The 26,954-nt window shown below is 43.9% G+C and overlaps 1 protein-coding gene across 11 annotated transcripts in view; it reads right to left on the bottom strand.

The window, feature by feature from the left end:
* DLG2 (discs large MAGUK scaffold protein 2) overlaps positions 1-26,954 on the bottom strand; it is a 2,359,657-nt gene that overhangs the window by 401,258 nt on the left and 1,931,445 nt on the right. Inside the window, exon 1 of one of the 11 annotated variants that reach the window (XM_082244460.1) lies at positions 22,996-23,147. The exons of the other annotated variants lie outside the window; for them this stretch is intronic. The gene's annotated coding sequence lies outside the window, so the exon portion shown is untranslated. Of the gene's footprint in view, positions 1-22,995; positions 23,148-26,954 lie in introns of those variants that run through there. 11 annotated transcript variants of the gene reach the window in all.

Genomic DNA, 26,954 nt, shown 5'->3' with positions numbered 1-26,954 from the left:
CAATAAAAAAAGGGAGCTGAGCTATGTGTAGACCAGCCTTTCTCAACAAGAGTTCGTTCTGTGGAGAACTGGGGTTCCTCCAGAGGTTGCTAAGGGCTTCTTGACAAGACAGCAGTGGTAGATTGATCTGCTGCCTACGCCGACCACCAATGTAAGGGGCACTAAGATATAATCTGTAGGTATACATTTTAGTAGGGGTTCCCTGAGACCTAAAAACTACAAACCCAATTCCACAAAAGTTGGACACTGTACAAACTTTGAGTAAAAAAGGAATGGACTCATTTACAAATCTCATAAACTTATATTTTATTCACAATATAATATAGATAACATATCAGATGTTGAAAGTGAGACATTTTGAAATGTCATGCCAAATATTGGCTCATTTTGGATTTTATGAGATTTTATGAGAGCTACACATTCCAAAAAAGTTGGGACAGGTAGCAATAAGAGGCCGGAAAAGTTGAATGTACATATAAGGAACAGCTGGAGGACCAATTTGCAACTTATTAGGTCAATTGTCAACATGATTGGGTATAAAAAGCGCCTCTCGGAGTGGCAGTGTCTCTCAGAAGCCAAGATGGGGAGAGGATCCCCAATTCCCCCAAAATAGTGGAGCAATATCAGAATGGAGTTTCTCAGAGAAAAATTGCAAAGAGTTTGAAGTTATCATCATCTACAGTGCATAATATCATCCAAAGATTCAGAGAATCTGGAACAATCTCTGTGTGTAAGGGTCAAGGCCGGAAAACCATACTGGATGCCAGTGATCTTCGGGCCCTTAGACGGCACTGCATCACATACAGGAATTCTACTGTAATGGAAATCACAACATGGGCTCAGGAATACTTCCAGAAAACATTGTCGGTGAACACAATCCACCGTGCCATTCACCATTGCCAGCTAAAACTCTATAGGCCAAAAAAGAAGCCATAGCTAAACATGATCCAGAAGCGCAGGCGTTTTCTCTGGGCCAAGGCTCATTTAAAATGGTCTGTGGCAAAGTGGAAAACTGTTCTGTGGTCAGACAAATCAAAATTTGAAGTTCTTTTTGGAAAACTGGGACGCCATGTCATCCGGACTAAAGAGGACAAGGACAACCCAAGTTGTTATCAGCGCTCAGTTCAGAAGCCGGCATCTCTGATGGTATGGGGGTGGCATGAGTGCGTGTGGCATGGGCAGCGTACACATCTGGAAAGGCACCATCAATGCTGAAAGGTATATCCAAGTTCTAGAACAACATATCCTCCCATCCAGACGTCATCTCTTTCAGGGAAGACCTTGCATTTTCCAACATGACAATGCCAGACCACATACTGCATCAATTACAACATCAAGACTGCTTAGAAGAAGGATCCGGGTACTGAAATGGCCAGCCTGCAGTCCAGATCTTTCACTCATAGAAAACATTTGGCACATCATAAAGAGGAAGATGCAACAAAAAAGACCTAAGACAGTTGAGCAACTAGAAGCCTGTATTAGACAAGAATGGGACAACATTCCTATTCCTAAACTTCAGCAACTTGTCTCCTCAGTCCCTAGACGTTTGCAGACTGTTATAAAAAGAAGAGTGGATTCCACACAGTGGTAAAAATGGCCTTGTCCCAACTTTTTTGAGATGTGTTGATGCCATGAAATTTAAAATCAACTTATTTTTCCCTTAAAATGATAAATTTTCTCAATTTAAACATTTGATATGTCATCTATGTTGTATTCTGAATAAAATATTGAAATTTGAAACTTCCACATCATTGCATTCTGTTTTTATCCACAATTTGTACAGTGTCCCAACTTTTTTGGAATCGGGTTTGTATTTGAGGTGGTTCTTTATGGTAAAAGGGTTGAGAAAGGCTGGTCTAGACCAGGGGTCTCCAAATATTCCAAGCAAAGGTCCAGTTTACTATCCTTCAGGCTTTATGGGGGCTGAACTGTGACTAGTGGGAATACTGAATGCCCCCGGCATCAGTGCCCCATCATTGGTGTCAGCTGGTGGAATAGTGCCCCAAGGGCCAGATAAAGGCAAGCAAAGGGGGCCACATCTGGCCACTGGCCACAGTTTGGAGACCACTGGTCTAAAAAATTAGTGAAAGAAACTTCACAGAACAATGAACTTTACAGAAAATGAAGAGCAATATTAACACTGCAAATAGACAGTTAGTAGACCTGAAAACTGTAGAACCAGCCTTAACCACTTAAGCCCCGGAAGATTTTACCACCTTCCTGACCAGGCCCTATTTTGCGATTCGGCACTGCGTGACTTTAACGGACAATTGCGCGGTCGTGCAACGCGACGCTGTACCCAAATTAAATTGACGTCCTTTTTTTCCCACAAACAGAGCTTTCTTTTGGTGGTATTTGATCACCTGTGTACCATTTGATCATGCGCTATAAACAAAAAAAGAGCGACAATTTTGCAAAAATAACAATATTTTTCACATTTTTTTATATGAAATTCCCCCCCCAAAAAATGTAAAAATCTAAATTTTTTAACATTTTTGGCCAATTTGTTTTCTGCTACATATGTTTGGTAAAAAAAATCGCAATAAGCATATTTTGATTGGTTTGCGCAAAAGTTATTGCATTTACCAACTAAGGGAAAGATTTTTGTCATTTTTATTGTTTTTTTTTTTAACGAGTAATGGCGGCGATCTGCGATTTTTTTGCGGGACTGCGACATTGTGGCGGACAGATCTGGCCCCTGACTGACATTTTTTACACTTTTGGGGGTACCAGTGACATTACTACAGTAATCAGTGCTATACATATGCACTGTTACTGTAAAATTACACTGGCAGGGAAGGGGTTAACTTTATTAGTGATCAAGGGGTTAAATGTGTCCCTAGGGGCGTGATTCTAACTGTAAAGGGGCGTGGCTAGTGATGTAACCAGAGAGACATACGATCCTACATAGCAGGATCGTATAGTCTCTGCAGTTACACCAGGGAGAATGACAGACGGCTTTGTTTACATCAGCCGCCTGCCTTTCTCACTCTCATCCGGGAGATCGCGAGTGACCGGCGGACATCGGAGCCGCCGGTCATTCGCGCGGACATGTCAGGGAACGAGCGAGGGCGGCGGACAGATCGGACCCCTGACTGACATTTTTGACACTTTTGGGGTTACCAGTGACATTACTACAGTAATCAGTGCTATACATATGCACTGTTACTGTAAAAATGACACTGGCAGGAAAGGGGTTAACTTTATTGGAGAAGGAATGGTTAAGTGTGTCCCTAGGGGCGTGTTTCTATCTGTAAAGGGATATGGCTGTTTGTGTAACTACAGAGATATACGATCCTACATAGCAGGACCATATGATCTCTGCACTTACACAGGTGTAGCACCCTTGTCTTAATGCAAGGTTGCTGTTAAATTTAGTTTGCTGGGCCTTAACTAGCTTGGCTGTAATTTTACTGTGGTTAATTGGACTTCCTCTCTTAATCTGGTTTGACTGCGTTTCTCCCTTCCGTCAGTAGGTGGCACTGTTGCCTCTGACTCTAGTGTGAGAATTACAGTTAAACAAACTGTTAATGTCCATGTGTCTCTCAGCCAATTACAGTGTCACTACGGCATTCTGGGAGATCTTATTTAAAGGATGGGAGGTCCAATAATCGGTCTCTTCCCGCCCGGACCCCCCTGGGGGGAGGGTGTGTGCTGCTGTTTGCTGCTGACTAGGCCTGAAGCCTGAGGCCTGGTCAGATACCTGGGATTCTGCTGTGGAAAGCCAGCGACCCACATGGGAAAGATCACCCACAGACATCCAGTAACCTGTGTGAGTAACCTGCTTGTTTCTTATGGAGGACAGCTGTCCAGACAGTACAGACCACAGAAAGGGATTGTGTCTAGTGGAGAGAAGATGTCTCCCAGATCAATCTGAAGCTCATGGATACCTAATGATTCTCAAGGTCTGCTATCCTGTACGCCTGTCTGAATACCTGTTTTTTTCAATGGGAGTCTGCCTAATAGACTGTTCTTAAAGGGTGTCCTGGACCCTACCCCTCTCTCCCCCGGTTTATTCTTTGTCCTGTTGAGAAGAAATAAACTATTCTTTTACTTCAGCATAAAAGTGACTGGCGCCCAGCATTTCTTTTACCTGCATCACTACCCACCATGCCTGACAATCCACACCCACAGGAGGTATGTAGCCCTCTCTGCCTCTGAAGGTCATCACTAGGCCCTAGGGGGTTCTGGGGGTGCGCTACACAGGGAAGAATGACAAGCGGCTTTGTTTACATTAGCCACCTGCCTTTCTCCCTCTGTACCGGACGATTGCGAGTGACCGGCCGACATCGGGTCCGCCGGTCACACGCGCGGGAAAGTTAGGGAGTGAGCGGGGGCGGGAGCGCGCCTCCGGAGGCGCATGCTCGCCCCCTAGAGCCTCACAGGCAAGCGACATACCCCTACGTCACTTTGCCTGTGAGGGGCTGACTGCCGCCGTAAATAGTCGTGCGGCAGTCTGCAAGTTTAAAAAACACCAGTGCAGCTAATTTAAACCAATAACTGTTACTAATAAGAAGAAGACGTGGAGTGTATTCACCAGAGTTCACGGAGCAGGCGATAATGAGATTCCCAGCAAAGAGGCCCGTGTTGTACACTTCTCAATCATTTGACAATCAACCCGATAATTGTAGCAAAAATTCCCCAGAACACAACGTAGTCGCTGAATACATGAATAATTAGAGCTGCATAGGGACACAAGCATGTTTTAAAGCAAGAATAATTTAATTATTATTTGAGTTCAAAAACCCCTCCATGTCAAGAGGAAAACAAAACCTTCTTGGCCAGGCCAAAATTAGAAGCTTTGGTGTTTCCTGGTTTTACGGAACACAGCACAGCTTACTGTATGTAGCGGATATTACAAAAGTATATTATAGCACACATCATTATATAACGGTAATAGTTTGTTTGGGACAAGTTGGCTCTAATGAACAATTTAAAGTCAAATCAAACATATAATTCTACTTTAAAGTGGTTCATTGAAGGCTCTGAAGGTATGCTGTGGTATCCGGCACCAAGCTGTCAGTAGCAGATTACTGCCTCCGCTAGCTTTCCTTCTTTCCTTACTACATCCTGGTGCCATAGGAGATGGTAAGCAGCCCACACGCACCCGGCCATCCACATGATGTCAAAGAAAATGTGATTCATCAGTCCAGGCCACCTTCTTCCATTGCTCCGTGGTCCAGTTCTGAGGCTCATGTTCACATTGTAGACACTTTTGGCTGTGGAGGCGGGTCAGCATGGGCACCCTGACCGGTCTGTGGCTCTGCAGCCCAATACGCAACAAATTGCGATGCACTGTGTGTTCTGACACCTTTTTATCAGAGCCAGCATTAAAGCGTAACTCCACTTTTGACGAGAAAGAACATTCCTCTCGGTGATCTCTGTACATTACAAGGATTTTAAAAAACCTTGTTGCAGATTCCTACCTTTTGTTATTCTGAAATAAAATCACTTTTTGTTCCTCTGCGCCCCTGTGTGGGAGTGGTTTCAGAATTATCAATCAGCTGTGCACCTGCAGGGCACTAATGAGGAAAGCTGCTTGGCCTGCATCCCTTTAGATGTGTTCCTATTGGGAGTATCTCACCAAAAATGACATTTTTGTTGCAGGGGATGCCTGATATCTGACTTGTATCTTAGTGCAGACTTCTGGGAAAATTGGTGAGCCAATCACACAAGCAGGAAATTATATTTCTGGGGTTTGGTCAGTATACATTCTGTGTAGAGAACACCTCCAGACGGCCATATTGCATTGCATTTTCAGAAAATTACAGCGGCTGCAGATTGAAAAGCAAAGGTATTTTATAATAACATTCAATCACAATATGATTTGTTTTGCAATTGTTTACGTTATATTATTTTTTCTTTATTTGCTATTTTTTTTCTCCCCATGAAAGTGGAATTACCCTTTAACTTTTTCAGCAATTTGATCCACAGCAGCTTTTCTATTGGATCAGAATACACAGGCCAGCCTTGACTCCCCATGTGCATTAATGAGCCTTGGCCACCCATGTCCCTGTCACCAGTTTGCTAAATTTTCTTCCTTGGACCACTTTTGGTCGGTCCTGACCACCGCAGACTGGGAACATCCCGCAAGAGCTGCAGTTTTAGAGTTGCTCTGACCCAGTCATCTAGCCATTACAAATCAAAATCATGCTGACTGGCCCATAGTAAAAGTATGTCATTACTTCAATGTTAAATACTGGGGTTATGCCTCCCAAGCACTGTCCTGGTCGTTCCCGGGCTTACCTGAACCATCGGTAAAGCCTGGGAGCGATCCGAAGCTGCCATTAGGTGGGTATGGAAAAGAGTGAGGGCAAGATGGCCACCACTCATCTCTATGCCTTTGGAGAATCGGGGCGACCTCTGATGTCACTTCTGATTCCCGGGCCATAGTAAATAATTGTATTTTCTGTTAACCACTTGCCGACCGCCGCAAGTAAATACACTGCGGCGGTCAGCACCGGCCAGGCAAAGTGACGTGTATATACGTCAGTAGCCTGTCACTGGCTTGTGAGCAAATAGCGGGCGAGCGCGCGCCCGCTGGGGCACGCGCCCCCCGCGGCTCGTTCACTAAGGAGTCAGTGCGAGTGACCGGCGGACCCGATGTCCGCTGGTCACTCGGCGATCGTCGGTAGAGAGGGAGAAAGGCAGGCGGCTAATGTAAACAAGCCGCCTGTCATTCCCCCCTGTGTAAAAATGGAGATCAGACAGTTCTACTATGTAGAACCGTTGATCTCTGTTTTTACAATAGTAGACATGTCCCTTCACAGTTTGAAACACGCCCCTAGAACACACTTAACCCCTCCCTCTCCAATACAGTTAACCCCATTCACTGCCAGTGTCATTTTTACAGTAACAGTTAATATGTATAGCACTGATTACTGCAGTAATGTCACTGGTAACCCCAAAAGTGTCAAAAATGTCAGTCAAGGGTCCGATCTGTCCGCCGCAATGTCGCAGTACCGCAAAAAAAATCGCAGATCGCCGCCATTACTCGTTAAAAAAAAAAACCCACCAAAAATGACAAAAATCTTTCCCTTTGTTAGTAAACGCGATAACTTTTGCGCAAACCAATCAAAATACGCTTTTTGTGATTTTTTTTACCAAACATATGTAGCATAAAACAAATTGGCCGAAAATGTTAAAAAATTTTGATTTTTACATTTTTTTTTGGGGAATTTCATATAAAAAAATGTGAAAAATATTGTTATTTTTGCAAAATTTACGCTCTTTTTTTGTTTATAGAGCATGATCAAAAAATTGCACAGGTGATCAAATACCACCAAAAGAAAGCTCTGTTTGTGGCAAAAAAAGGACATCAAATTTGTTTAGGTACAGCGTCGCGCGACCGTGCAATTGTCCGTTAAAGTCACGCAGTAAAAAATCGCAAAAAAAACCCTGGTCAGGAAGGGGGTAAAATCTTCCGGGGCTTAAGTGGTTAAAGCAACAGTTAAAAAAATATATATATATATTTTTTTTTTGATCTTTTGCTTTTAAAGGAAAATAAGACATTTGGGGTCTTTTTGATCCCAGATCTCTCAATAAAGAGGACCTGTCATACTTATTTTTTATTACAAGGGATGTTTATATTCCCTGTATTAGGAATAAAAGTGATTAAAAAAAACTGTAAAAAAAAAGTAAAATAAGAAAAAAATTAATTAAAGTGCCCCATTCCTCAGTGCACGCGCGCAGAAGTAAACTCATACCAAGTCATGCAAGCATAAGTAAACGGTGTTCAAACCACACGTGTAAGGTATATCTGCAAACGATAGAGTGAGAGCAATAATTCTAGCGCAAGACCTCCTCTGTAACTCTAAGCAAGTAACCTGTAAAAACTTTCGAAGTGTCGTCTAGGGAGATTTTTAAGTACCGTACTGTAGTTTGTCGCAATTCCACGAGCGTTCACAATTTTAAAACATGACATGTTTGGTATCTAATTACTGGGCGTACCATCGTCTTTCACATTATACACAAAAATGGGGGTAAATATTGTTTTTAGCTTTTTTAATTCATTAAAGTGCATTTTTTTTTTTTTTTAAATTGTGTTTGAAAGACCTTGTGACATCAAATATTGCAACGATCACCATATTATTCTCTAGGGTCTTTGGTTAAAAAAAAAATATATATATATATATATATATATATATATATATTTATTTATATATATATATATATATATATATATATATATATATATATAATGTTTGGGGGTTCTACGTGAATTTCTAGCAAAAATTTCAGATTTTAACTTTGAAACAAAAAGTGCCAGAAAAGGCCTGGTCTTCAAGTGGTTAAGACAAGAGAAATACACCATGTACATACCTATTTGAAGCAAATGGAGGAGTTACATAATCAGGCTTGTTTATACAGAACTTCGGGCAAAACATAAAATTTGGTTATAAATATGCAATGTTAAAAACAAATTTGCTAGAGTCTGCTTTTTGTTCCTGCGTGTACTGTTCTGGGGAAAAAGATTTACTCTATTAAAGAGAAACTGTAGTCTTTAAATGTTTTTTTTTTTGCTTTACATCTCAAAGACACCAACTTAAAGGCATAGTCCACCTTTTGCAAAAAGTGAATATATGAACCCACAATAATACATTTTGAAACACTGTATTTATTAAGCATTTGTATTCTAGTCCATAGAGCATCGTTGGGGCACATCACAGCCTCCTGCATTGTGTCCACGGCCTCTGATTATCTCCTGAAGAGTGTCCACAGTCTCTGGTCATCTCCAATAGTATGTCTACAATCTCTGATTAACTCCTGTAGTGTGATCACAGTCTCTATCCATCTCCTGTTGTGTGCCCACAGTCTCTATCCATCTCCTGTTGTGTGCCCACAGCATAGTTGCCAACATTTGAAAAAAATTTCCAGGGACACTTTGCAGCACAGCTATCAATTACTTACCACACCCACTTCCCAGAAGCTCCGCCCACTCTGCGTAATTAATCTCCGCCTACTTATCAGATTATAGGGTCTACTTCATAAAGAGAGAATTACAGGAATTTGAAAAGGAAATTGAAAACTTGAGGCCAAAGTAGCAGAGTTGGAATAATTCTCCCATTCAGATGCACTACTTCTGCCTAAAGTTTAAAATTCTCATCACAATTCCCTGCAATTCTAAAGTGTCAGCTTGTCGGAAGGTGCTCTGCCTCCCCCTGCTGGCAGATTTCGTAAAGTGCACCATGCTGACACCCTGCCTCCGGTGACACGTTAAATTTGCGACAGGCGGGAAGAGTGAGCAGGCACCGAGAGAGAGACAACCTTTTTTTTTTATGATTTACATTATCCCCGATTAACAGGGACAATGTAAATTACCCAGGACAGGCTCCTATTTGCCGGGATTGTCCCGGGAAAAACGGGACAGTTGGCAGGTATGCCACAGTCTCTATCCATCTCCTGTTGTGTGCCCACAGTCTCTATCCATCTCCTGTTGTGTGCCCACAGTCTCTTCCCATCTTCTGTAGAGTATACGCAGTCTCTGGCCATCTCCAATAGTATGTGTACAATCTCTGATTATCTCCTGCAATCTGTCCACGGTCTCTGACCATCTCTTGTAGTATATCTACGGCTCCTGATTATCTCCTGAGGCGTGTCCAGCATCTGACTATCTCGTTAAAGCCCCATACACACGTACCAATTGTCGGACGTAAATATTAGGCTGCCGAACGATCGGTCGATTGTCGGCTTGTTAGTATGATGCTTCCGACAACCGACAGCGCATTTTCGGCCGAACAGAATCGGGTGTGCAGGCATTAAAATTTTTGTTGGCCAACACCAGAACGGCCGATTGTTCGCCAGTCAGTACAAATTTCGGCCGACAGACTTGCAAGACTGGGCATGCTCAGAAAAGAAAAAAGACAAGGAAAGTTAACCATCACATGACATCACTTCTGCAGTCGGCTTTTGTTGGCCGACAAAATTCGTGTGCAGTCTTTTGCAGTTTTCAACAGACACGACAGCCCTGGACAAACGGCCGACGATTAGTACGTGTGTACGGGGCTTTAGGGTGTCAATAGTCTCTGACCATCTCATGTAGTGTGTCCAAAGCATCTGTCCATCTCATTTAGTGTCTCCACAGCCTCTTATTATCTCCTGCAATGTATTCACAGTCCCTGACCAGCTCTTGTAGTGTGTCCTAGGCCTCTGACCACATCCTGTGGTGTGTCTATAGTCTCTGACCATCTCCTGTATTGTGTCTAAAGCCTCTGATTATCTCCTAGAGTAGGCCCAGAGTCTATAGCCATCATCTGTAGTATGTCCACATTCTCAGTCATCTGTACCTTTATATATATATGTGTCTATGGGAATGTTTGACCATTCTTCCAGAAGCGCATTTGTGAGGTTAGGCTCTGACGTGAACAAGAAGGCCTGGCTCGCAGTCTCCGCTATAATTCATTCCAAAGGTGTTCTATAGGGTTGAGGTCAGGGCTCTGTAAAGGCCAGTCAAGTTCCTCCACCCCAAACTTGCTCATCCATGTCTTTATGGACCTTGCTTTGTGCACTTCTGCACAGTCATGTTAAAATAGGTAGGGATCATCCCCAAACTGTTCCCACAATGTTGGGATCATGACATTGTCCAAAATGTCTTGGTATGTGGATGCCTTAAGAATTCTCTTCACTGGAACTAAGTGGCCAAACCCAACCCCAGGAAAACAACAATCCCCCTTCCACCGAATGATTTGGACCAGTGCAAAAAGGAAGGTCCATAAAGACAAGGATGAGTGAGTTTGGGGTGGAGGAACTTGACTGGCCTGCACCTCAACCTGATAGAACACCTTCGGGATGAATTAGAGCGCAGACTGAGAGCCAGGCCTTCTTGTCCAATATCAGTGCCTGACCTCACAAATGCACTTCTGGAAGAATGGTCAAACATTCCCATAGACACACTCCTAAACCTTGTGGACAGCCTTCCCAGAAGAGTTGAAGCTGTTATAGCTGCAAAGGGTGGGCCAACTCAATATTGAACTCTACAGACTAAGACTGGGATGCCACTGAATTTCATGTGCGTGTAAAGGCAGGCGTCCCAATACTTTTGATAATATAATGTATATAAGTACTGAATCCAGGGAATCAGCATAACAGTTAGGTAACTAGACTTTTTAGAAGTAGGCAAGGAGGTCCACATAAATCTATTAGTAAACTAAACTTTAACAACCCAGTGGCAATTAATGGATCCAAAACTACTGGTTTTTAGTTCAGATAATGAAGTCATTGTTCTAAATTCCAATAAAACACATTTATTAGAGTCACAACAAGCAAGAAGCACACAGAAGCCTCTAAAGTATAACTATCCCTCATAAAACCACATAATACCATTTCCACCTCTAATGCATTACCAGTTTCAATGGGATTTCCACCCTCCCACTTTGGATGAGGCGAGGAGCCAATAAACATCAAACAATCAAATTATATGAAAACCCAGTCACGAAGATCTCATATAAACTATAGCATGTTAATGTCATTCCAAAAAATCCTTTTTATTATTTTTATCAACTTTTATTAAAATAATACCTGATGATCCTTCCATGAAGGTCCTTCTTAAATCAATCCTGTTATAGGGTGACCACACTCCCTCCATGTCTCTCAGTTGTTGTCACCCTGTCACAACGGCTTCTGATAGAAGGTACAAGTGGACATTAGAATACACAGTACACAGGCATGGTCCACCGTTGTCACCATTAGGTGACAAGCTCTGACAAATTCCAACACTGGAGTACATGTAGAGAGGAAATAGCTGGAATGAGGGTTGCAGGAGTACAGCAGTAAAGTGAGGCCCGTAGGAGAAAATGGATGGAGGGGCAGAATGACTTAAGAAGGAACAGGGCCAGGGAAGGGTCTGCTAGGTCAGAGGGGTGGCAAAGGGAATAGTCCTTACCTAATTGGAGGAAAAGGCTGGATGGGCTGGGGGCAAATGTTAGGGGCAATGCAGATAGGTGGTGTTGGGTTCAGTCCAAAGAATTCAGGAGAAGAGGTAACTTCCCTCCCACCCGCCCTGTAGGTTAAGGGTTGCTGAGGAGTACGGGTTGAGGAATAATTTTGTGTTTTCTACTCTAATTGCGTTTCTATAAAAAAAAAATGCAATAAAGTAATAAATCAATACATTTTCAGTATTAAAAAAAATACATGATTGTGTATGTTGCACATTTTGTCACAGCAGTTGGCGGGTCAGGGGGGTCTTTGACGGGGTCAGTGATTACTTACATTTTACCTAATGGTGGGGGCCCATCTAGGGTATGGCACTCCTCATTTGGTTTGTGGTCGTTCTCCCAGGAGCTATGTCCCCTGGGGGGGAAAAAAGGGAAGTATGTGTGAGGTCGTAACGTCTTCGAGCCAGTTGGGGTGCAGCTGAGGACATGGACGATTACAGTTAAAATTGTGCCTTAAAGACACCCAAAGGCCCCTTGTTGTTGGGCATTGTTAGAAGTTCATTGTTGAATTGTGTACTTATTGTTATGGTAAATGTGTTGTTAATTATTCTTTGGTTAATAAATTGGCTGCTGTGGCCGTATTAAACCCGTGTCACGCAGTCTGTGTCTTTATTTTAGAGCTTAACCTCCTTAGCGGTATTCCCGAGTGGGGCTCGGGGTTGACTTTCAGTACCAAAAGCGGTGACCCCGAGCCACACTCGGGATTACCCCGCAACGTTACCTACCTTCCCTGCAATCCCCCGCCGTCCTCCCCACCGTCCTCCCTGCCGTCCTCCCCACCATCCTCCCCGCCGTCCTCCCCACCATCCTCCCCACCGTCCTCCCTGCCGTCCTCCCTGCTGTCCTCCCCGCCGTCCTCCCTGCTGTCCTCCCCGCTGTCCTCACAGTCTCTCCCGGCTCTGTGCTCGGCCGATTGCCGGCACTTGCCTTTTGGTTCCCTTCCCTGCGAGCGTTGCGACGCAGGGGGGTGGAACCGGCGGCAAATTCAAAAGTGTAAATACACCAAATGAGATGATACAAAGCTGTGATCCTAACGGATTACACTGTATCATCCCATTTCACCACAGGATTGTACCTGGTGACTTTTCCAGTGCCCTGCCTGTGCTTTTCCGGTTCCTTGTGTCTGGAAAATTTAGAACGACCATGGCGTCCAAAAAGCATTCTTTTTGCGCAAAAGCGCTTTTAGATTAACTGAAAAACAGCGACAGCGAAACCGAGTTACTTGAAGAACTGAGCGATAGCGATTCGTGGAAAAATTCGTCATCAGGTACGGAAAGTGACGACAGCGACAATTCTGATGTCTCTTTCTGGCACATAGATGTGGAATTTGGGAAGAATATCAAATGATTCTTCAGAATTTCCAACGGAGCGATGTGCCAGAAAGAGACATCAGAATCGTCGCTGTCGTCACTTTCCGTACCTGATGACGAATTTTCCCACAAATCGCTATCGCTGAGTTCTTCAAGTAACTCTGTTTCGCTATCGCTGTTTTCCAGTTCGTCTAAAAGCGCTTTGCGCAAAAAGAATGCTTTTTGGATGCCATGGTCGTTCTATATTTTCCAGGCACAAAGAACTGGGAAAGCACAGGCAGGGCACTGGAAAAGTCACTAGGTGAAATCCTGTGGTGAAATGGCACAATACAGTGTAATCCGTTAGGATCACAGCTTTGTATCATCTCATTTAGTGTATTTACAAGTTTGAAATTGCCGCCGGTTCCACCCCCCTGCATCACAACGCTCGCAGAGAAGGGACCCGGAAGACAGGTGCCGGCATCGCTCGAGCACACAATGGGAGGACAGCGGGAGGATGGCGGGGGAGGGCGGCGGGGGAGGACAGCGGGAGGATGGCGGGGGAGGAAGGCGGGGGAGGACAGTGGGAGGACAGCATGAGGACGGCGTGAGGACGGCGGGAGGACAGCGGGCAGACGGCGGGAGGACGGCGGGAGGACAGTGGGAGGACGGCAGGAGGACGGCTGGAGGACAGTGGGAGGACGGCGGGAGGACAGCGGGAGGACGGTGGGAGGACAGCAGGAGGATGGTGGGAGGACAGCGGGAGGATGGCGGGAGGACGGTGGGAGGACAGCAGGAGGATGGCGGGAGGACGGCGGGAGGACGGCGGAAGGACGGCGGGAGGATGGCGGGGAAGGACGGCGGGGGATCGCAGGGGGAAGGTGAGTTTTAAAATGTAAAACAACAGATTTCCATGAAAAACAATGTACCGCTTTTAGCACAGAAGTCCTGACATAATCAGACTGCCAGGGAGGTTAAGGACCCAAGCTGACAAATCCTTTAGTCATGAGATGCAACAAAGGATGAAAAGGTAAAAACAGGAAAAAGGCAATAATGAATGGCATCCAGTTAGGGTTTACATCTACTCTTAAAGCCATCCCTCTTCAGTGGTAGAAAGCAATGGACTCTGATAAATAGTCACTTTAAGCCTTTAAAATGAATTCAGAGTTAGATCGAAGTTAATGGGAAACTAGGATTGGACTTTATTGGCACATCATAACTGACACCATATGTCATAAAAAAGTTTAATTAAGATACATTAAAATAATATCAAATTTACATAACAATGCATTAAACCCAGGGCCGTCTTTAATATTAATTGGACCCTGGGCAAACTTTTTCTTGGGCCCTCCTGAATCCACTTATCAACTATTTGTGGGCAGTGTGGGCTCAAGGGGCAGCTGCTTTGGGCCCCACAACAATGACTGGACCCGGGGCAGCTGCCCCTTTTGCCCTGTTTTAAAGACAGCCCTGATTAAACCATATATGCAGCACCATCAAAAAAAAAAATGCATGTTGCCAATGGACATATGAACACCACCAAACCATCCGATATCATGAACCGTATACAATATATCAAACCCTATATCCCACCCCTGAATTTGGGGTAAAGTAGAAAGATAGAGGGTGATGTCCAAAGGAGGGGGTGGATTCACTGTATGATACTATTCTCTACACGTTTCACACTTCCGCCACTTCTTCAGGAGAGTATCAAATACAATTAGGTAAGGAAAAAGGATTAAGATGAAAATCTTAAAAGAGATAGATTGAAGAAGAACAACAACAGGTGACACTGTGAACAGTGCAGATACCGGGAAGGAAGACTGTGTTGGCAGATAGTCCCTACAATCTTTCCTCTATATACATTGCCACACCTGTCAATCAAGTCACAGTACCGCCAACACACAACTTGCTCTATTTTTTTTTAATGTAACTCAAATTCCATTTCCCTATCCGTGGTGAAAGTGTGACATTTGCCTGACATTAGCACAGGCATAACAGTCTACATGAAGGAGCTCTGTGTATTATCACTGTGCTCTGCAGCCGCATGGTCTGCCAGATCCACGCCATTGCATTTCCTATAGCACAGGGCTCAGTGCCGCTTAATGCTATGACTGGCTTAGTTCAACTAAGTCATTATTCTGTTCAGTTCCGATATCAGTCAACTCCAATCAATAGTCACAGAGGGAAGACAGTAAATGATACCAGAAAAAAAGGAGCATGAAAGGGAAGGAAAAAAAGAAGAATGAAAGAGGATAAGGAGAGTGCAAACAGAGGTGAGATGGAGAGTGGGGAGGGAGAGTGGAGGAGAGTGGAGAGGAGACCAAGAGAAGGAGAGAATAAGAGAGGAGCAAAAGAGACAGGAGACCAGGGAGAAGAGAGGGGTGTGATAGAGAGGTGTGGAGGGGGAGATGGAAAGGAAAGCTTGGTTTAAGAGAGGGGGAAAGAAGACAAGAGGTAAAGAACATGATAGAGAGCTGTGGAGGGGGGAGATGGAAGGGAAGATTTGGGGTAAAAGGGAGAGAGAGAGAGAGAAGATGAGAGGTAAAGGACATGATAGGTGTGGAGGGAGAGATGGAAGGGAAGGCTTGAGGTGAGAGTGAGAGAGAGAGAGAGAGAGAGAGTGGAGACGAAAGGGGAGAGGGAAGTGGAAGGGGAGATGGGAGGGAAGGCTTTCGGTAAGAGAGAGGAAGCAAAATATAAAGAGAATAATTGAGAGGTGTGGAAGGGGAAATGTAAGGAGGGTTCGGGGTAGGATAGAAAGAGAGGAGATAAGAGAGAGGGAAAGGACATGATAAAGAGGTGTGGAGGGGGAGAAAGAAGGGAAGGCTTGAGGAGAGAGAGAGAGAGAGAGCGAGAAAGAGAGAGAAGACATGGGAGAGGGAAGTAGAAAGGGGGAAGCCTTGGGGTAAGAGAGAGAGAGGAAGGCTACATTCACACCTGAGCGTAGCGTTTTCGCGCGTTTTTACAGCGATTTTTACCGCGATTTTACCGCGATTTTTAACCGCGATTTTTGTGCAGGCGTTTTTAGATTGAATAGAGACCAATGGAAAACGCCTGTAATCTGCCCAAAAAGAAGCTCATGTACTTTTTTGAGCGTTGGGCGTTTTGCTCACATCGTCAAAACGCTCAGATGTGAACAGGGGCCATTGAAATAAATAGGATTTGTCTTGTTGGGCGTTTTGAGAGCTGATCCTAGAGCAGAAAAACTCCCCAAAAACGCCCCAAAACGCCTACATGTGAACGGAGCCGAAATGATAAAGAGGTGTGAAGGGGGGAATAGAAGGGAAGGCTTGATGAGAGAGAGAGATAGAAAGAGAGAGAGAGAGAGAGAGAGAGAGAAGACATGGGAGAGGGAAGTAGAAAGGGGGAAGCCTTGGAAGACATGGGTAAGAGAGAGAGAGGAAATTATAAAGAGGTGTGAAGGGGGGGAATAGAAGGGAAGGCTTGATGATAGAGAGAGAGGAGAGAGAGAGAGAGAAGACAATGGAGAGGAAAGTAGAAATGGGGTTGGGAGGGAAGCCTTGGGGGAAGAGAGAGAGAGAGTGAGGAAAAAAGAGATCAAGGAAATAATTGAGAGATGTGGACGGGAAAATGGAAGAGTGACTTGGGGTCAGATAGAAGGAGAAGAGATAAGAGAGAGGGAAAAAAACATGGATGGATATGTATCAATGGGAGATAAAAGGGAAGGCTTGGGGTAAGAGAAAAAAAAATAGAGTGAGGATGAAGAGATAAATGGAATGGAAAGCTTGGGGTAAGAGAGAAAGGACATGATGGAGAGGTATCAAGGAGAGATAAAAGCGGTAGCTTGTGAAAAGAAAGAGAGGATAAGAGAGAAAAATAACACCATAAAGAGGTGAGGATGAGGAGATGGAAGGGAAGGCTTGGGGTAAGAGTGTGAGAAAGAAGACAAGAGATAGAAAAGGAACACTATAGAGAGGTGAGGATGAAGAGATGGAGGGGAAGGCTTGGGGTAAGAGAGTGAGAAAGAAGACAAGAGATAGAAAAGGAACACTATAGAGAGGTGAGGATGAAGAGATGGAGGGGAAGGCTTGGGGTAAGAGAGTGAGAAAGAAGACAAGAGATAGAAAAGGAACACTATAGAGAGGTGAGGATGAAGAGATGGAGGGGAAGGCTTGGGGTAAGAGAGTGGGAGAGAAGGCAAGAGATAGAAAAGGAACACCATAGAGAGGTGAGGATGAAGAGATGGAGGGGAAGGCTTGGGGTAAGAGAGTGAGAAAGAAGGCAAGAGATAGAAAAGGAACACCATAGAGAGGTGAGGATGAAGAGATGGAGGGGAAGGCTTGGGGTAAGAGAGTGGAAGAAAAGACAAGAGATAGAAAAATTACATGATAGAGAGATGTGGAAGGGGGGATGTAAGGTAAGACTTGGGGTTAGAGAGAGGGAGGGGAGACAAGAAAGAGGGAAAGAACGTGACAGAGAGATGTAAAAGGGGAGTTGAAAGGCAAGGCTTGGAGTAAGAGAGAGAGGAGACCAGAGTGAAGGAAAGGACATTTTAGAGAGGTGTGGAGGGGGAGATGGAAGGGGAGGCTTGGGTAAGAGAGGGAAAGATGATGAGAGGGAAAGGACATGATAGAGAGGTGTGGAGGGGGAGATGGAAGGGAAGACTTGGGGTAAGAGAGAGAGAGGAGACCAGAGTGAAGGAAAAGACATTTTAGAGAGGAGTGGAGGGGGAGATGGAAGGGGAGGCTTGGGTAAGAGAGGGGAAGACGACCAGAGGGAAAGGACATAATAGAGAGGTGTACAGGGGGAGATGGAAGGGAAGACTTGGGGTAAGAGAGAGAGAGAGAGGAGACCAGAGGTAAAGAAAATGATTGAGAGGTGTGGAAGGGAAATGGAAGGAAGGCTTGGGGTAAGATAGAAGGAAGGGGGACAAGAAAGAGGGAAAGGACATGATGGAGGTGTATCAAGGGAGATAAAAGGGAAGGCTTAAGGTAAGAAAAAGAGAAGACAAAAAAAAAAAGAAAAAGAACATTATAGAGAGCTGAGAATGACGAGCTATGTGTAAGAGAAGGTTTGGGGTAAAAGAGAGGGTGAGAAGACAAGAGGTAAAGCACAACAGAGAAGGGAAGAGGAGATGGAAGGGAAGGCTTGGGGTAAGAGTTCAGAAGGGTGGAAGATAAGAAAAAGGGAAAGCACATGACGGAGAACTGTTTAGGGGAAATGAAAGGGAAGACTTGGGGTAAGAAAAAGAAAGAAAAGATAGGAAATGGAAAAGGAACATGATAGAGAGGTGTGGAAAGGTAGATGGAAAGGAAGGTTGGGAAAAGAGAGAGGGAGAGAAGACAAAAGGTAAAGCACGATAGAGAGTTGTAGAAGGGGAGATAGAAGGGGAGGCTTTGGGTAAGAGAGAGGGAGAGAAGACAAGGGAGACGGAAAGGACATGATTGAGAGGTGTAGAGGGGGAGATGAAAGAAAAGGCTTTGGGTAAGAATGAGATAGAGGAGACCAGACAGAGGGAACGGACATAATAGAGAGGTGTGGAGGAGGAGTTGGAAGGGAAGGCTTGAGATTAGAACGAGAGAGAGACTGAAGACAAGGGCGAGGGAAGAGGAAGGGGAGATTGGAGGGAAGGCTTGAAGTAAGCGAGAGAGGAGACTAGAGAGAGGTAAAGGACATGATAGAGAGGTGTGGAGGGGGAGATGGAAGGAAAGGCTTGGGGTTAGAGGGAGAGAGAAACAAGACAAGGGAGAGGGAAGTGGAACAGGAGATGGGAGGGTAAGCTTGGGGAGAGAGCGAGAGAGAAAAGAGACCAGGGTGAGGGAAAGGACATGATAGAGGAGGTGTGGAAGAGGGGATGGGAGGAATGAATAGGGATAACAGACATTCAGAGACATGACAGAGAGGCATGGAAGGGGAAATGGGAAGGAAGGCTTGGGATGAGATACAGAGTAAGATAAGAAATACAAGGGGAAGGACAAGATGGGGAGGTGAGAAAGATATGAAAAGAGAGATGAGGCAAGATAGACATGAGAACATACCAGAGAGAGAGAGAGAGATGTGAGACTCATAGTAGGGCTTGAGCTGAGTGAGAGAGAGAGAGAGATTACATGATCGAGAGACAGAGGCAGCAGGAAATAGTAGGTGGGAAGTTGGGGTGAAAGGGAGCATGAGAGAAATGGGTGGATGAGAGAGGAAAGGGGAGTGTGGGGAGGCTCAGGATGAGAGAGAGATAAAGGAAGAGCAAAAGAGAGAGAGAGGAAAAGGACATGATGATAAAGAGAGAAGGGAGATACTAGAGTGGGGAAAGATATATTAAAAAAGAGAGAGGGAAAAGGGTATAGGTTGTGCATGGGAAACATTGGAAAGGGGGGAAAGAAGTTCTTATTCATAGCATTCACATAGGGGTTGACATACTTAAACTGGGGAGATGCAAAATCTGGTGCAGCTCTGCATAGAAACCAAACAGCTTCCAAGTTTTATTGTCAAAGCTTAGTTGAACAAGCTGAAGTTAGAAGCTAATTGGCTACCATGCACAGCTGCACCAGATTTTGCACTCTCCAGTTTTAGTAAATCAACCCCATAGTGTTTGTTGACAAGGCTACATCAACTTACAAAGATGGACAGACAGACAGACAACTAGATAGATAGATAGATAGATAGATAGATAGATAGATAGATAGATAGATAGATAGATAGATAGATAGATAGATAGATAGATAGATAGATAGATAGATAGATAGATAGATAGATAGATAGATCAGTGTCGGGACAAGGTCATCCAGCGCCCAGGGCAAGGATGCAAAACTGCATCCCCCTTCCCTTAGGGTTAGTGTCAAGGCGCCCCCCCCCCATCCCTGCAATAAACTATTGTGCCCAGGGCAACCGTCCCTCCTGCCCACCCTTTGTCCCGGCCCTTAGATAGAAAGATAGATAACACCAACACAACTCTAATCATTGGCTTCCAGTGAAAGTCTGATGAGATATGATTAGTTAATACTAATTTCTGCACCATGTGCTGGCTTTCTATATATCTGAGTATATCAGGTCTCTTCCAATATACTTTACATTACTAGAGCACGTGCACAACCTATGGGTCCATCCAACCTATGGGTCCATCCAACCTATGGGTCCATTCACCCTATGGGTCCATTAAACCTATGGGTCCATCCAACCTATGGGTCCATCTAACCTATGGCTCCATCCAACCTATGAGTCCTTCTAACCTATGGGTCCATCCAACCTATGAGTCCATCTAACCTATGGGTCCATCCAACCTATGGGTCCATCCAACCTATGGGTCCATCCAACCTATGGGTCCATCTAACCTATGGCTCCATCCAACCTATGGGTCCATCTAACCTATGGATCCATCTAACCTATGGCTCCATCCAACCTATGGGTCCATCTAACCTATGGATCCATCCAACCTATGGGTCCATCCATCCTATGGGTCCAGCTAACCTATGGGTCCATTCACCCTATGGGTCCATTAAACCTATGGGTCCATCCAACCTATGGGTCCATCTAACCTATGGGTCAATCCAACCTATGGGTCCATCTAACCTATGGGTCCATCCAACCTATGGGTCCATCCAACCTATGGGTCCATCTAACCTATGGGTCCATCCAACCTTTGGGTCCATTCAACCTATGGGTCCATCCAACTTATGGGTCCATCCAACCTCATGCAGAGTCCCACAGATTAATGTCAAGGGAGGGGAGTTCAAAGACGACTCTGGATTATCAAATACTGATAACTACAACTTTTCATAGGGATTATATCCAAAGGGAAACAGCCAACAAAATATTTCTGAGACTCCATTCCTAATTCTGAATACAACCAGCAATGACATGCTGTGTAGACATTGGATCAGATTTTACCTTTCTCGGTGATTGGATGCTATGGGTCTCCTGCATTGCTTACAATAGATGAAATGAATCATGTCTATCTCATTAAAACTTAGAAGACTTTTGTCAGTTTATAGCCGTGCCTTATAGCATGCCAAGAAAAAAACCTTTTGTTTCTGATTAGCCAATATGTAAAAACAGCAATCAAACCTTCTTATATAACACAGCCTAAGATGTGGACGCTGGTAAACTGCAATCACATCCTGATATCACATGTAGGGAGTACTACCAGGATGATCAGTCATAAGCCGCGGCGTTATGGTTGCAGAATGTGCACATGAGCCAACATCAATAAGTTACATAGTTAGGTTGAAAATCGACCAAAAAGTCCATCGATTTCAATCAATAATAAAAAAAAATAATAATAATATATAATTATTTATATATTTATAAAAATACAAATAAAAAATAATATAATAAATAAAATAAAGATGGTTCTGGCTAGCTCACTAAATTGTTTTAAAAAAGGCCTGGATTCTTTCCTAGGTGTACATAATATAAATGGGTACTAAATTTTTTTTTAGGTAAAGCTGATCCAGGGAATATCTGATTGCCTCTTGGGGGATCAGGAAGGAATTTTTTTCCCCTGCTATAGCAAATTGGATCATGCTTTGCTGGGGTTTATTTTCACCTTCCTCTCGATCAACAGCGGGTATAGGATTGTGTATATGGGATTGTATGGTTGGGTTTTCAATACTTTTTTTTTTTTTTTTTTTGGTTGAACCGGATGGACTTTTTCAACCTGACTAACTATGTAACTATGTAACTATGAATATAAAATAACCAAATGAATAAAAATGTAATAAAATAACAAAAATAGAAAACATAAATAAAGGATAATATATAAAATAGTAAAATATAATAAAATAATAATCAAAAAATAGGAAAAGAGATAATATAAAATAATAAATAAAATACAATAAAATAGGAAAAAATAAATATAAAAAAATAAATAAAATACAATAAAATAATAAAATAGCAAAAAATAAATATAAAATAATAAATAAAATACAATAAAATAATAAAAATAAAATAGGAAAAAATAAATAAAAAATAATAAATAAAATAATAAAAAGTATAAAATATATTACAAAAAAAATAAAATAGGAAACCTCCATATACACAATCCTATACTGACATTTGGTGGCAATAGGTACCAATGGCAAGGTAAACCCTTCGTGCACCAGGAGGTGCCTTTTGTAAAGAACTTTTTTTTTAAAGAGTTGCATCAATTTTACCTGCAAATGGAATAATAATATGTCTATGCCACTTATATAACCAACTGCTATGACAACAGCAGCCAAGAAAAGTTACCGGACACGCTTATTCACTTCAAATGAAAAACCGAGATGGCGGCAAAGTGTGGTAACCCCTAGTAACCTATGGAAATGTGCTTTCAGTGGTTGGATGGTAATGTGAAATCCGGTCACAGTGGTCCTCTGTATAATCCACAATCAGCCAGTGTCTGCTATAGGGGATGAAATATAACCATTTAAAGTGCAGGATCACAATGCATGCCGGGCGGTGTCATAAACGATGTTGGTTTCTATGCACATCTGAAAAGCTTGCCATTATCATTATGAGTGAGCCAGCTTTGTGTTGAACCTTTTTGGGAGACTCTAGTCTGGTAAACAAGTGTTGGCTGCTACTTTTTTTTTTTTTTTTAGGGGGGGGGGGGGTCTCCTAAATCAGAAGAGTGCACTGGTGTCTGTATCAGCCCATTGCACCTGAGCAGCCTACAGTCACATCAGTGGGTGCTCTGAATGAATGATCGGTCATTGGCCATGCAGAGAGAAGGGTTCCTGGCTGCACATTATGTTCATTCTTGCCTCCCCATGCAATGCCCCCCTCCAGCATCCGACCCCCGGCCGGTCTAGCAGCACTCCGTTCCCCGCACTCACCTCCAGGCTCCGGCTACACCGCGCTCAGTGCCGGGCTCCGCACTGCCAGCTCCGCTCCATCCTCATCACTGATCCGCTCCCCGATCCCCGATCCCCGCCTCACATCACACAGGAGGGGGGGCACAGCGCACACTCCAGGTACCGATCCTTATATCCCCCCCGTCCTTCATAAATACATCAGTGCAACCACTACCGACACTAATTGGTGCTCAGCATGGGGAGGAGAGCGCAGTCCTCCTACCCACCCACCTACCTACCTACCGACAACTGTCACTCACCCCACCTTGTATGAGGAGGGACCAGGAGAAGATCATCCCCATCATCATCATCACACTCATCCCTCTCCATCCATCCATCCATTGTCTGTCCCCCTCTCATCAATGCCCCCCCCCCTTCCCTTCCTATCTTATCTCTACTATATATCTGTCTATCCATCCATCCATCCATCCATCCATTGTCTGTCCCCCTCCCATCAATGATTCCCCCTCCCTCTCTATCCTCTAATCTCTACTATATATCTGTCCATCCATCCATCCATTGTCTGTCCCCCTCTCATCAATGCCCCCTTCCCTTCCTATCTTATCTCTACTATATATCTGTCTATCCATTCATCCATCCATCGTCTGTCCCCCTCTCCATCAATGGTTCCCCCTCCCTCTCTATCCTCTAATCTCTACTATATATCTGTCTATTTATCCATCCATCCATCGTCTGTCCCCATCTCATCAATGCCCCCCCCCTTCCCTTCCTATCTTATCTCTACTATATATTTGTCTATCCATCCATCCATCCATTGTCTGTCCTCCTCTCCATCAATGGTCCTCCCTCCCTCTCTATCCTCTAATCTCTACTATATAACTGTCTATTTGTCCATCCATCCATCCATCCATCCATCCATCCATCCATCCATCGTCTGTCCCCCTCTCATCAATGGTTCTCCCTTCCTATCCTCTCTCATCTCTACTACATGTCTGTCTATTCATCAATCCATCCATCCATCCATCCATCCATCCATCCATCCATCCATCCATCCATCCATCCATCGTCTGCCCCCCCCCCCATCAATGATTCCCCCTCCCTCTCTATCCTCTCATCTCTATTATATATCTGTCTATCTACTTTTCCATCATCTGTCCCCCTGTCCTCACTCTCTATCCTCTAATCTGTACTACATATCTGTCTTTCCATCCATCCATCCATCCATCCATCCATCCATCCACCGTCTGTCCCCTCATCAATGGTTCCCCCTCCCTCTCTAAAATCTCATCTCTACTACATATATGTCTATCAATTCATCTATCCATCCATCCATTTATCCATCTCCATCCATGCATTTATTTATATATCCATAAATCCATCTATCTATCTATCTATCTATCTATCTATCTATCTATCTATCTATCTATCTATCTATCTATCTATCTATCTATCTATCTATCTATCTATCTATCTATCTATCTATCTATCTATCTATCTATCTATCTATCTATCTATCTATCTATTCATGATGTAGCTTTGTCAACAACACCATGTGAATAAATATGTTTATCCATCCAACCATCCATCTCTCCATCCGTCCATTTATCCATCCATCTCTCCATCCGTCCATTTATCCATCCATCCATCTCTCCATCCATCCATCTCTCTATCCATCTCTCCATCCGTCCATCCTTCATCTCTCTACCAAACTTGTCTTCTTTGTTTCCATTTTCTTTATTTTCACAGATCTTTCCATCTTGGTAACTTGATGAAGACTTGCTAATAAACGTAAATACACAACATATGTCTGTCTCTCATTATCTATGTATATCTCTATCTATCTATCTTTGTAAGTTGATGAAGCCTTGCCAGCAAACACCATGTGAATGGCTATGAATGAAAATCTATTTATCCATCCATCCATCTATCCATCCATCCATTCCTGACTTGGTAACTCGATGAAGGATTGTTAAACATAAACACACAAATATATAACACACATGTCTATGTGCCTATCTCTCACCATCTATGTATCTACAGTATATTTGTATCTATGTACCTGTCTATCTTTGTAAGTTATTGTAGCCTTGTCAGTATGTGAATGTTTATGAATTAGTACCTTTCTCATTCATCCATCCACCCATCCATCCATCCACCCATCCATCCACCCATCCATCCTTCCATTCATCCTGTCCCTGCTAAAATCACATAGGCTTATCAACACACACGAACATCTTTATTTTTCTTTTTCTTTCATTCTTTGAATAATTTGTATCTTGATCTTGTTGAAGTCTTGTCAAAAAAACATAAATACAATGTAAATATGTATGAATGTGTCTCCCTTCTGCTATTTATTAACACACCCTTCCTTCTGTTCTCTCTTCATTCCTTTGTACTCTCTACCCTCATTCTGTTCTTCATTCCTTTTTTCCTTCCTTCTTTCCTTCCTTTCCTTCTGTTCTTTTTTAAGTCCTTCAATCTGTTCTTCCTTCCTTCCTTCTGTACCCCCTACCTGTATTCTGTTTGTCCTTCCTTCCTTCCTTCCTTCCTTCCTTCCTTCCTTCCTTCCTTCCTTCCTTCCTTCCTTCCTTCCTTCCTTCCTTCCTTCCCTCATCCTGTTCTTCCCTCCCTCCCTCCCTTCCTTCCTTCCTTCCTTCCGTACTCCCTACCTGTATTCTGTTCGTCCTTCTTTCCTTCCTTCTCCCTCCCTCCCTCCCTCCCTCCCTCCCTCCCTCCCTTCCTTCCTTCCTTCCATACTCCCTACCTGTATTCTGTTCGTCCTTCTTTCCTTCCTTCCTTCCTTACTCCCTACCCTCATCCTGTTCTTCCCTCCCTCCCTCCCTCCCTCCCTTCCTTCCTTCCTTCCGTACTCCCTACCTGTATTCTGTTCGTCCTTCTTTCCTTCCTTCTCCCTCCCTCCCTCCCTCCCTCCCTCCCTCCCTCCCTTCCTTCCATACTCCCTACCTGTATTCTGTTTGTCCTTCTTTCCTTCCTTCCTTCCTTCCTTACTCCCTACCCTCATCCTGTTCTTCCCTCCCTCCCTCCCTCCCTCCCTCCCTCCCTCCCTCTCTTCCTTCCTTCCTTCCTTCCTTCCTTCCTTCCTTCCTTCCTTCCTTCCTTCATTCCTTCCTTCCTTCCTTCCTTCCTTCCTTCCTTCCTTCCTTCCTTCCTTCCTTCCTTCCTTCCTTCCCTACTCCCTACCTTCCTTCCTTCCTTCCTTCCTTCCTTCCGTACTCCCTACCTTCATTCTGTTCTTCCTTCCTTCCTTTGGAACTTCTGCCTGTCTATCTTCCTCTCCTTGTCTTTCCATCTCTCAGTCCTCTATCTCCCCATCTATTGTTCTATCATGTGCAGGCTTCACAACAAACCCACTGTAGCTGTCTATGGGTGACCACTGCATTCATTGGCTTGCGGCAGTGCAGGAGTTACCACATCCCCAGGTGTGAGAAGAATCCCGGAAGTGTGGAAATAGATCCTCGCTCCCCGGGATCCCCTCCTAATCGCCTGATTCAAAAATGGAGAACATGAATGATTTCACACCCACTGAGAGTCCCTGTGGGACTGGAGAGGTTTGTAGAGGTAGGCGGTCGGGACCATATCTTACACAGGCGGGTTTATTTATTTGACATATTCTGCGCTAAAGAATTGACATCGATGCATGGACCAGTGCGCTGATGTGCATATTTTGTTGTGTTAAAGTGTATATACACCCCAACAGTCAACTTTGCTTACTGGCACCCTATTGGTCTGTTACATAGACCATTGTAGGGGTTTTCTTATTTCTCTTTGATAAAAGCAAAAAAAATAAAAATCCCATTGGTCCCGCCAGAAATATTGCTAATATCCTTCGATTTCTGCCTGTGCTGTACTGTTATTAGTTACACTTCTCCCAGTTATCCCTGAGGACTACAGAACCCCTCCCCTCTATGTTATGGAAAAGAGGAGAGGAGGACGTTTCGGTAGTCCTAACACACATCCTG

The sequence above is a fragment of the Pelophylax lessonae genome (genome assembly GCF_965119305.1).
Source record: "Pelophylax lessonae genome assembly, chromosome: 2".
NCBI classification, from domain to species: Eukaryota; Metazoa; Chordata; class Amphibia; order Anura; family Ranidae; genus Pelophylax; species Pelophylax lessonae.
Note: the sequence above shows the minus strand (reverse complement) of the source record. Positions and strands in the feature narration are given on the sequence as shown.